Source organism: Triticum urartu, chromosome 3A (assembly GCF_056163025.1).
Source record: "Triticum urartu cultivar PI428250 chromosome 3A, HENAU_Tu73, whole genome shotgun sequence".
Lineage (NCBI taxonomy): Eukaryota > Viridiplantae > Streptophyta > Magnoliopsida > Poales > Poaceae > Triticum > Triticum urartu.
In genome coordinates, this window is record NC_141875.1 from 600,729,834 (window position 1) to 600,740,266 (window position 10,433).

Genomic DNA, 10,433 nt, shown 5'->3' on the forward strand with positions numbered 1-10,433 from the left:
GAGGAGCACTAAAACAGGGCGACTCATGGAGGAGTGGCAAGGTGGGTTACGCCGCAGTGGCGGTTCGAACACGAACGCGGCGGCTCGGGGTGCGGCCACCGACCCGCCAGCGGAGGCGCGAAGCGCCGGGCAGCTGCAGAGCGGCGGCTCTCCGCGACCATGGATGGTGCGGGCAAGCCCCGAGGTAGTCGACGATTCGCGGCGGCTCGACCTGGCGGAGTAATTGAAGCCGCATGGGGCCGTGGCGGTTTAAGATAGAGGAGGCGGTTTAAGCACGACTGCAGCCGGCGGCGACGACCGCTTGGTGATTGGCAACAGGATAAGTGAACTGGTGAGGCGAGTCACAGGCGAGGCCACGGCTGCCGTTACCCTAGGCCAATCTGGCGGAGCGAGTAGGCAAAGCGGTGGTTCCATCGAATCCAATGGAGGCGGCCGGCGGTTCACCAGCGAGACGAAAATCCGATGCGAGGAGGCGGGTTGAGAAGGCGATGTTGGTAGCGACCAGATGAGACGCCGGCAGCTCGGTGGAACACCTTTTGGGCGCAGCAGAGGAGGCCACAGCAGCTGAAGGACTGGCCCAGAGGCAACGGGGTCGCGGCGCACGAGGCAGCCTATTGAGGCGGCGGCGTAAACCGGCTTGGCGCGACAGAGTATGACTCGCCACAGAAGGGGAAGCGAAGGCTCGTCGGTCTTGGTGAGTTAGTCAGGACAGCTCGACATAGAGGTGGCTCTTTGATTTATTCCTCCCAGTACGTTGAAACTGACAGGGACAACCAGGGCGGCGAGTTGGTGGTGAAGGTGACTCAGCGGCGGCGGCTCGGGGCCGCGAGAGCGGCTGAGGTAGGGTGGACTGTAGGCCCCCCGGCAATAGAAGTGGATGCGCGTGGCCATGGCTGCAGAGATGGCGGCTTGAGGCCACGTAAGTCGAAGGCGGACTGGCCAGGCGAGGCACAGATCACAGCGGTAGAGGAGGAATCCGGGTCAACGTCCAAGTCCTTCTCCGGGTCGTGGCCCCCCCTTTTCTTTTTCTTTTTTTTATCCTTAGCACCACTAGTCCATAGTTGTTATTCTCTGGTAGTCTGGTTTGCCTTGATCGACGCGTAGCACAGACGTGGATCTCCCTTCTGCAGGATTTGGCCGCCGTTGTTGCCTTATCCATACACATAGCATTTGGTAACAAATACTGTAGCTTGACGTGACGATTACTAGTTGAATTACTAGTACTTGAACCGATGTAAACAGCTTGTAGTAGAAATCGATCTTCAATTGAAAAAAATACAGACGGCCACGGCACACAGACCAAAACGAAATGGCGGCCGGCTTTGGCAAGGTATTGATGGAAATTTGACACGCCAAGGGAAAAATAGGTCATAGAAGAAGATGGTGTGGGCGACTTGTAACTTCTTTCCTGTTAACCTCAGCGGCTTAAGGTAGCGCACAGGCGCACCCCTTATTCCTTTGAACCTTTAAATCTCACAGATCTTGAACTCTGGACTGATGGACTTAAAACTGATGCAAATCAGTTCTAAATTGGTTTCTCTTCATCCGGAAAATTATGAACTTCTCGATCCCTGAGAAAAGATCCCTCCAAAAACTCATCACCACCGTACGTGGCCCCACGGTGGGCGCCAACTGTCGTGGAGTTGTCACGGTAGATGTCCTAGTGTGAGAACTTAGTCGTGAGGCCAACGCATCTATGTGGTAGCTTGAGAGGGGTTGATCGGGATGAGAGACGCGAGACAGATCAACACACAAGACAAGGGTTCAGACAGCTTCGGCCCCCGGGAAACATCATCCGGTAACAACCTTACATGCTGTTTGTGGCTAGGTCTCATTATCATCGCGAGGGAGTCACCGTAAACCGGCTCTCCTAGTTATGTTTGGCATTAAGATTATTCCTCTCCTCTCTTGGGGTGCCCTACCCCTCCTTATATAAGTTGAAGGGGTGGGTTACATGTAGAGTCCATCTCGGACTAAGACTTAAACTATTCTGACTTCTATTCAAGGGCTTCTTAACATCTTGGGCTTATTAACCCCAGGCGACTCTGTGTGCTGGGTTATGACTGTCTGCCGGTTTACCATCTGACTTACCATCTGGCTTATCATCTGCCGGCTTATGATCTGACTTAACATCTGCCGGCTTATGATCTGACTTAACATCTGCCCGCTTATGATCTGACTTAACATCTACCGGGTTACCATCTGACTTATCATCTGTCGGCTTACCAATGAAACACCAAGTCCTGGCCGGGTCATATCTCCGGTCGGGTCATACCGCGGGGTATATCCCCGACAAGTGGTGTTTGCTTGTGATAACTTTAGACCTTATATTGTTGTTTCCAAAGTAACTGTTCACACAGACCATGTTGCTATTAAATATCTTATGCAAAAGAAAGATGTTAAATCTAGACTTATTCGTTGGATTCTCTTATTACAAGAATTTGATTTGCATATTATTGATAGAAAAGGAGCTAAGAACCCCGTAGCTGATAACTTGTCTAGGCTTGAAAATGTGCTTGATGACCCACTTCCTATTGATGATAGTTTTCCTGATGAGCAGTTAGCTGCAATAAATGTTGCTAATGGTACTCCTTGGTATGCTGACTATGCTAATTACATTGTTGCTAAATATTTTCCACCTAGCTTCACATATCAACAAAAGAAAAAAAGTCTTCTATGATTTAAGACATTACTTTTGGGATGAACCACATCTTTATAAAGGAGTAGATGGTATTATTAGACGTTGTGTACCTAAGTATGAACAGGGACAAATCCTACGGAAATGTCACTCCGAGTCTTATGGAGGGCATCATGCTGGAGATAGAACTGCTCACAAGGTATTGCAGTCTGGATTTTATTGGCCTACTCTCTTCAAGGATGCTCGTAAGTTTGTCTCATCTTGTGATGAATGTCAAAGAATAGGTAATATCGTTAAGCATCAAGAAATGCCTATGAATTATTCACTTGCTGTTGAACCATTTGATGTTTGGGAGTTTTATTACATGGGACCTTTTCCTTCCTCTAATGGGTATACACATATTTTGGTTGTTGTTGATTATGTTACTAAATGGGTAGAAGCTATTCCAACTAGTAGTGTTGATCACAACACCTCCATTAAAATGCTTAAGGAAGTTATTTTCCCAAGGTTTGGAGTCCCTAAATATTTAATGACTGATGGTGGTTCACACTTTATTCATGGTGCTTTCCGTAAAATGCTTGCTAAGTATGAGGTTAACCATAGAATTGCATCACCCTATCATCCTCAGTCTAGTGGTCAAGTTGAACTTAGCAATAGAGCAAAAGATTGTCAATAGGTCTAGGAAGAATTGGTCTAACAAATTAGATGATGCACTTTGGGCTTATAGGACAACATATAAAAATCCTATGGGTATGTCTCCTTATAAAATGGTTTATGGAAAGGCTTGTCATTTGCCTCTTGAGTTAGAACATAAAGCATACTGGGAAGTTAAAGAACTCAATTATGATTTCAAACTTGCCAGAGAAAAGAGGTTATTTGATATAAGCTCATTAGATGAATGGAGAACCCCAAGCATATGAAAATGCAAAGTTATTTAAGGAAAAGGTTAAAAGATGGCATGACAAAAGAATTCAAAAACGTGATTTTAAAGTTGGAGAATATGTTCTTTTGTACAACTCTCATTTCAGATTCTTTGCAGGAAAACTCCTCTCCAAATGGGAAGGCCCCTATGTCATCGAGGAGGTTTACCGGTCCGGTGCCATCAAAATAAATAATTCCGAAGGTACTAACCCGAAGGTTGTCAATGGACAACGAATACAGCATTATATTTCATGTACACCTATTAATGTTGAAAGCAATATTATCCAAACTTTGACACCGTAAGAATACATAAAAGAGTCCTTCCGGAACACTCCAGAATCGTCAAAAAAGGAGGTATGTGATATGGTAAGTAAACGGACTCCAAAAATATGCAAAAAGATATTTTATCATTTTTGGAATATTTTAAAATTTTGGAAATAAAGGAACTCCCAGGAAGCGTCCCCTAGTGGGCACAATACACCAGGGTGCGCCAGGTTTGCTTGGCGCCTGGCACGCCCAGGTGGGTTGTGCCCACCTGGGACACCTCCCGTACTCCGTTTTTCCTCCATATGCTTGTCCTCCAAGATAAAAAATCTATATATACTCCCCGAACCCATTAACCACCGTATCGCGGAGAAAATCCTCTGTTCTCTTTTCTTGTTGTTCCTGGTCAGATTTGTCAAGCTGGGCATCATGTCTTCTTATTCCTCCAACCACATGGAAGAAGATTCTTGGCTGATGAAGATCGAGACGAAGAGGGAGGAGCCCACGGACTTTATCAAAGGAGACAAGGGCAAGGAAACTACAATGGATCCATCCCCGGTGGCGACACAAGCACTATTGGTCGAGGAGGAGGAGGAAGATATCCTTAAGCCCTGTCTTACTCACCTTACTCATGCTGAGATTAAAGCTTTTCGTGCTTTTGAAATGGTTCGCATACAAAATAAGTGTCTCACTCGCGAAAATATTCTACATCAAGAGCATATCATCTATCTTCGGAGCGTCATCCGTCGGTTGCAGGATCTCTTGGCCCTTAAAGACAAGAATGCTTCATCACCACCATCACCTTCTTCACCACCAAAGGAGAACTGAGCATCAGGTATGGGCACTCCCCTTGGCTTCTGTAACACCCCCAATGCCAAGCTACAATAATCTCCCCCTAATGATTCCATGTCATGAAATTTAACTAAGACAAATTTCCACTTGATAAAAATCAACGCCTTTTTCCTTTTTAAAATAAGGTCAAATCAATTATTTTCTTCATTCAGTAAAACTAAAATGTTCACCTTATTCTATAAAAACCCCTGATCACTGTCATGTTGAACCTAACAATTTTTGAACCACCCTCGATTAATCCCTAAGGAATTATAAAGTGGTCCTTTAGCAAATATTTTGGCCTTCTCAAAATAAATAAACATTTTAAAATGGCCTGGAACTTTTTGTGCAGCTCTGGCATGTTACAAAGTAATTATGGACAAAGTTTGAGTTGAAACTAAAATCTTTTGATAGCCAGACAAAATACAAAATGGAAAATGGGAAAAGCATAAAAGCAAAAGATCTAACCTACTGTGCACTTGCGGCCTGCTCGCCACAGTGCAGCCCAACCCACCGGGGGTGGCCTTTCCCTTACCTCCCGCCAGCTACAGAGAGGGCCCCCCTGCTCCTTCTCGCTCCCTCCCCGAACCCTAGATCCATTAGCTCCCTTCTCCTCGCTCCCCTCCTCGATCTGGACCCCCACTCCCGAAACCACCGTAGCCGCGCCTTCGACGTTCTCGTAGCCTGCATCGTCCCTGAGCCCCGTGAGGATGCCCAATGGACGCGTGACATCTTCCTCGGCCTCGCCGTAGCAGGAGCAGCCGCGGATCATCACCGAGCCGTCCCCTTTGTCCGTCTTCTTCAGCTCCAGCCTCTGCGCGACGCCGTTCGCTTGGCTCCACCCCGACCCCTTCCGGCCGTTCCGAGCTCACCACCGACCCCCCCTCCCGGTGAGCCACGTCGTCCCCACGTTTCCTCGTTGGTTCCATCATCGCCCGTCGCCACCACCACCGGGCCGTGCTCCGTGGAGCTCGCGCGTGCCCGCATAGTCCCGCCGCCGTTGCGCCCGCCATCGCCTGCAGCCGCCCCGGCGCGCTCGGCGCCCGCTGTCCTGCGCGCTGACCCGTGCCCGGCATGCCATGCGTCGCCCGCGGCTGCTGCCCTCCCGCGCACCGCTCGCCGCCGATTCAGCCCCGTCGAAGCCCACCGCTGCCTCCGCCATGGATCCGCGCCACCGCACGTCCTCGAACCACCGAGCACACCAACGACCTCCAAGTGAGCTCCTCTCCCGACCCCCTTTCCCCTCATCGAATCCGTCGCCGTAGGCCGTCATAGCCGCTCCATCGGAGCTCTTTGAAAGCTCGCGCACGCGCCCGCCCGCGTTCACCCGCGCCCCCTTGGCCGCTCCTGCCTGCGCCCGCCTCTGTCCACCCACGCCGCGCCCGTGCCCTGTTGCTCCTGTACTGCATGCTGCTGCCGCTACTGTCCACCGCTACCACCACTCGTTGCCACCCTTGCCTCCCAGCGCCGGCGATGTGTGTGTGTTGTGCGTGCGTGCAGTGTGTGTGTGGTGCGTGCGTGCAGTGTGTGTGTGTGTGTGTGTGTGTGTGTGTGTGTGTGTGTGTGTGTGTGTGTGTGTGTTGAGTGTGGCTGTGCCCACCTCCGGCCGCGTCCACCTCTGGCCTCGCCCGCCTCCGGCTGCCGCTGCTCTTTGCTCGCTGAACTGCTGCTACTCTGCATGTACTGCTGTTGCTACAGTAACTAAATGTTAATGTAGCAGTAACTAAATGTTAATGTAGCAGTAGCTAGCTTTGTCGCTGCTGCATTGATTAGCCATCTAGACAGCCACTAAACAGTGTCTAAACAAGTGAGGACTTGAGTAAAAATAATATGCGTAGAAAGTACACTTGACAAACTCCATTTTATCCCATTGAAACAATTCCATTTAAGGCACATATTAAATCCTATGAAAATCACAAAATCCTATGTTCGTATATTTTAACAATTTCTGGAATTAACTTCAAGTGGCACTTTTCAGATGCAGTTTCGATCAAGCAACTGAACTCTAACATGGATGTCAATGATATTGTTATGTAGATCACAGAAACATGATAAAAATTGGTAGAGGGCACTAAGCCATAGGATGGACAGAACTACAGTTATAGTCTACGAAAAACAGCTAAATGGTGTTAAAGCTGAGTGATTCTCAGACTTAGCCAATTTTCAGGAAATTCCAAATAATTGTATAAAACTTTGAAAAATCATAAAAATTAAACGGTAACCCAGATGAAAATGTTTTCTACATGAAAGTTGCTCAGAAAAAACGTGAAGAATCCGAACGCGCGGACCGTTTACCTATCAGGTGCCTCTAACTAGCTGAACATGGAAGATTCCCCCTCCGGTCATCTGTCTGACACAGGTCTGAAACCAGGAAAACATTCCCGGTTGAATTCCCCCTTCACCTATATCGTGTAGCCATACGTTAGGTCACACCCAACACAGCATATTGCCATGTTATGCTTTGTGATGCTATGTTTGCTTTTATATTTATTGTTTCTTCCCCCTCTTCTCTCCAGTAGAACTCGAGACCGATGCGGCCCCTGTGATCGACTATGTCTTCGATGACCCTTCTTCCTTTTCAGCAGAGCTTCCAGGCAAGCCCCCCCTTTGATCATTCTGATATCGCCCATTCTATTCTCTTATGCTTGCATTAGATTTTGCTACTGTAATTGATTGCTCCTATTCTGATGCATAGCCTGTTTTCGCTACCTGCTTTCATACCTTACCTGCTTATTCTAAACTACTTAGTATAGGCTGGTTAGAGATCCATCAGTGACCCCCATCTTGTCCCAGTTGCCCCGCTTTATGTTTGATGACTCGATCAACGTGATTGACGTCTAGGCCTCAGCACTGCACATCACTCCCTTAGTTGTACGACTCTGCAGAGTTACTATCTTGTGCCGAGGGTGGTACCTCGACAACACTTCTGAAGTTAACCCTGTAGTGTAGCTATTTGGTCGTGGTCATTGAGGGTGATTCCTCCTTCACCACTCCTGATAGGACTATGTCGTGCAACCCCTCAAGTGTGAACCTCAAGGGTGGTTCCTCTTACGTTCACCTTGATGATTACATCGAGTGGAATTCACTGAGGGTGATTCCTCAGGTTTTCCCCTTGATGTTTGGACACACGGAATCTTGCACTTTACAACTGTTACATGGAAAGGCGGGTCGACCCTGAGGGGTACCAGCGAGTGATGTGGAGACAGTTTGACCTAGAGCGTACCCGAGAGTTGAATACAAGGCGTGGCCGGGCACTCCTAGCCCTTGCCGCAAGTCCTCGAGACGGGGCGACGGGGTCACATCTTTCGTGAATCTCTGCTCATGACCGCACTACCAACACATTAACGGTTTGGATATTTGATCCGATGGGCCTCTGGCCTGATAGCACTAACCATCACGTGGGCATAGTATGGGCATTCTGCGTCGTATGCATCAGCCGAAGCTTAACCGACGTCATGCGACTAAGCGGCGCGCGCCGGGTTAGAATGGTAAGCACCTGCCTTTTTAAGGAGGTAGTTAGGTCTGCTCACCGGCCACCCACGCAACGTGCAGGAGTTCCTGGGGCGATGGCCCAAGACCCCTGGGGGGATAGGTTTAGTCCGGCGTGCTAACCTTTCTATTAAGCCTAGGTCGGGTTGCGGCGTATCGTTTGGCTGAGGTCGGGCATGACCTAGTAAAGTGTGTCCTACCGGAGTTAAGCGAGCGTGGTGGGTAAGTTGGTGCACCCCTGCTGGGAAGAAAACATCTATCGACAGCCTGTCCTATAGTAACGGACACTTGGAGTTGTATCCCGATCGATACAACTAGAACTGGATATTTGAGGTGATAACTGGATAGTATGGCTCTCGGATTGTTTTCTCGCAGGGTCGAGGAAGTGATCTTTGGACGCTAATGTTACAACATACTTGGTATTATTATACCATGCCACTCTTGTCTCTTCTGATGCTTGGAGCCTCTTGAAGATGCTAGTCTTCGATAGGCTAGGCTTTCCCCTTCTCTTCTGGCATTCTGTTGTTCAGTCCACAGATACTACCCATTTTCAATGACACCGATGCATATGTAGTGTAGATCCTTGCTTGCGAGTACTTTGGATAAGTACTCACGGTTGCTTTGATCCCCTTTTTCCACCACTTTCCATTCTTCTCGGATGCAGCAACCAGATGGTGGATCCCAGGAGCCAGATGACACCATCGACGACGACTACTACCACCACGAGGGTGTCTACTACTACGTGGAGGCTGCCGATGACCAGGAGTAGTTGGAGGATTCCAGGCAGGAGGCCTTGCCTTTTCGATCGATGTTTCTTATGTGCTAGCCTTCTTAAGGCAAACTTGTTTAACTCGTGTCTGTACTCAGATAATGTTGCTTCCACTGACTTGTTTGTATTCGAGCCCTTGAGACCCCTGGCTTGTAATGTAAAGCTTGTATTATTTTAATTTGTGTCTAGAGTTGTGTTGTGATATCTTTTTGTGAGTCCCTGATCTTGGTCATACACATTTGCGTGTATGATTAGTGTACAATTGAATCGGGGGCGTCACAAGTTGGTATCAGAGCCGACTGCCTGTAGGAATCCCTCTTTCCAATTCCTTGGCCAAAGTTGAGTCTAGTCATTGCAAAACTTTTACTAACATGGGTGTGTGGCTTACGGGCCCATGTCGCCATTGGGTGGTATTAGAATCTTTTATGCCTCGACCTATACTCTAGGACTCTAATCTCTCTTCTATTCGGGTTGAAATGAATTTACTAACTCTAACATTAGGATCCCGTGATCACATCCACCCGGAGAGCCCCTTATTATAGATGATCACCTGCTGCACTAGAAGATTCCAAAGATACTCTACGATGTTCTCTCGAGACTATGTGCCATCGCTTTTGCAATTCCATATCACCAATAAATCCCTTTGGATAGCTGCATACACTTGTCGTCCATAGCTTGTTTTCCAATTGTTCTTGTTATTACAAGATACCCTAAAATACTTTGGATATTATGAGAATCCTTTGTGCCTACTGCCTTGCAGTTCCTTGCCGCATGAATACTCCTACGAATAATTATTCCCACTTCAAGTATTTGTTCATTCATAATTGTTCTTGTGATTCGCAAGACACTTTGAAATGTTATTCGATCTGTCGATAATCCTTTGCCAACTTTTGCTCTGCAAATACTTGCCTGCTCGCATTATGGTTACTTTCCATATGTCTAGCAATATTCATTAGTATCCTTTGTCATCTCCATCTTGAGACTTTGATTCGATTTGTTTGTGAATGGTCTCAAACTTCAGTCGAAACTAGAATCCGTCCCTTCGGCTCAGACGTCACTCCGGACATGAGCTGGTTCTCGGCAAACCAAACCTTAATTGTTTGTCGATCTATATCTATTCAACTTACTTGTCTTTTGATCAGAGTGTGTGTGCTTCTGATCTTCTAATTTGGAAATCATAATTTCTTTGCATTTAAGCATCGAATTATTCAGATGCTTCTATAATCCAATGCCTTTGCATTCTTTCCTTCTTTTGATTGAGTGCTGATACTCACATCAGATCCGTTGAGGACCACTGAATCCTTTGTTGGATTATTATCCGGCATTGTCCTTCATATTCAAAATTTTGTGCACTCTACCCCTGATACATATTGCCTTTGTTAAATTGTATTCTCTGCTTTGTCAACCATGCTCTGCTTCCGGGCTTGAGTTAATTACCTCTGAAGTTTTTGCAAATTTTCCTAAGATGCCCGAACGGGTTGAACTAATGCTTTCCCTAATTTGTGTGAAGTTTCTATGGGT

The 10,433-nt window shown here is 47.4% G+C and overlaps 1 long non-coding RNA gene across 1 annotated transcript; it reads left to right on the forward strand.

Annotated features, from left to right (window-relative positions):
- Positions 1 to 5,051: 5,051 nt before the first annotated feature.
- Positions 5,052 to 9,116, forward strand: LOC147980728 (uncharacterized). Its single transcript, XR_015598635.1, has 2 exons — positions 5,052 to 5,869; positions 7,171 to 9,116. It is a non-coding gene; the product is annotated as an uncharacterized LOC147980728 (long non-coding RNA).
- The last annotated feature ends 1,317 nt before the right edge of the window (positions 9,117 to 10,433 follow it).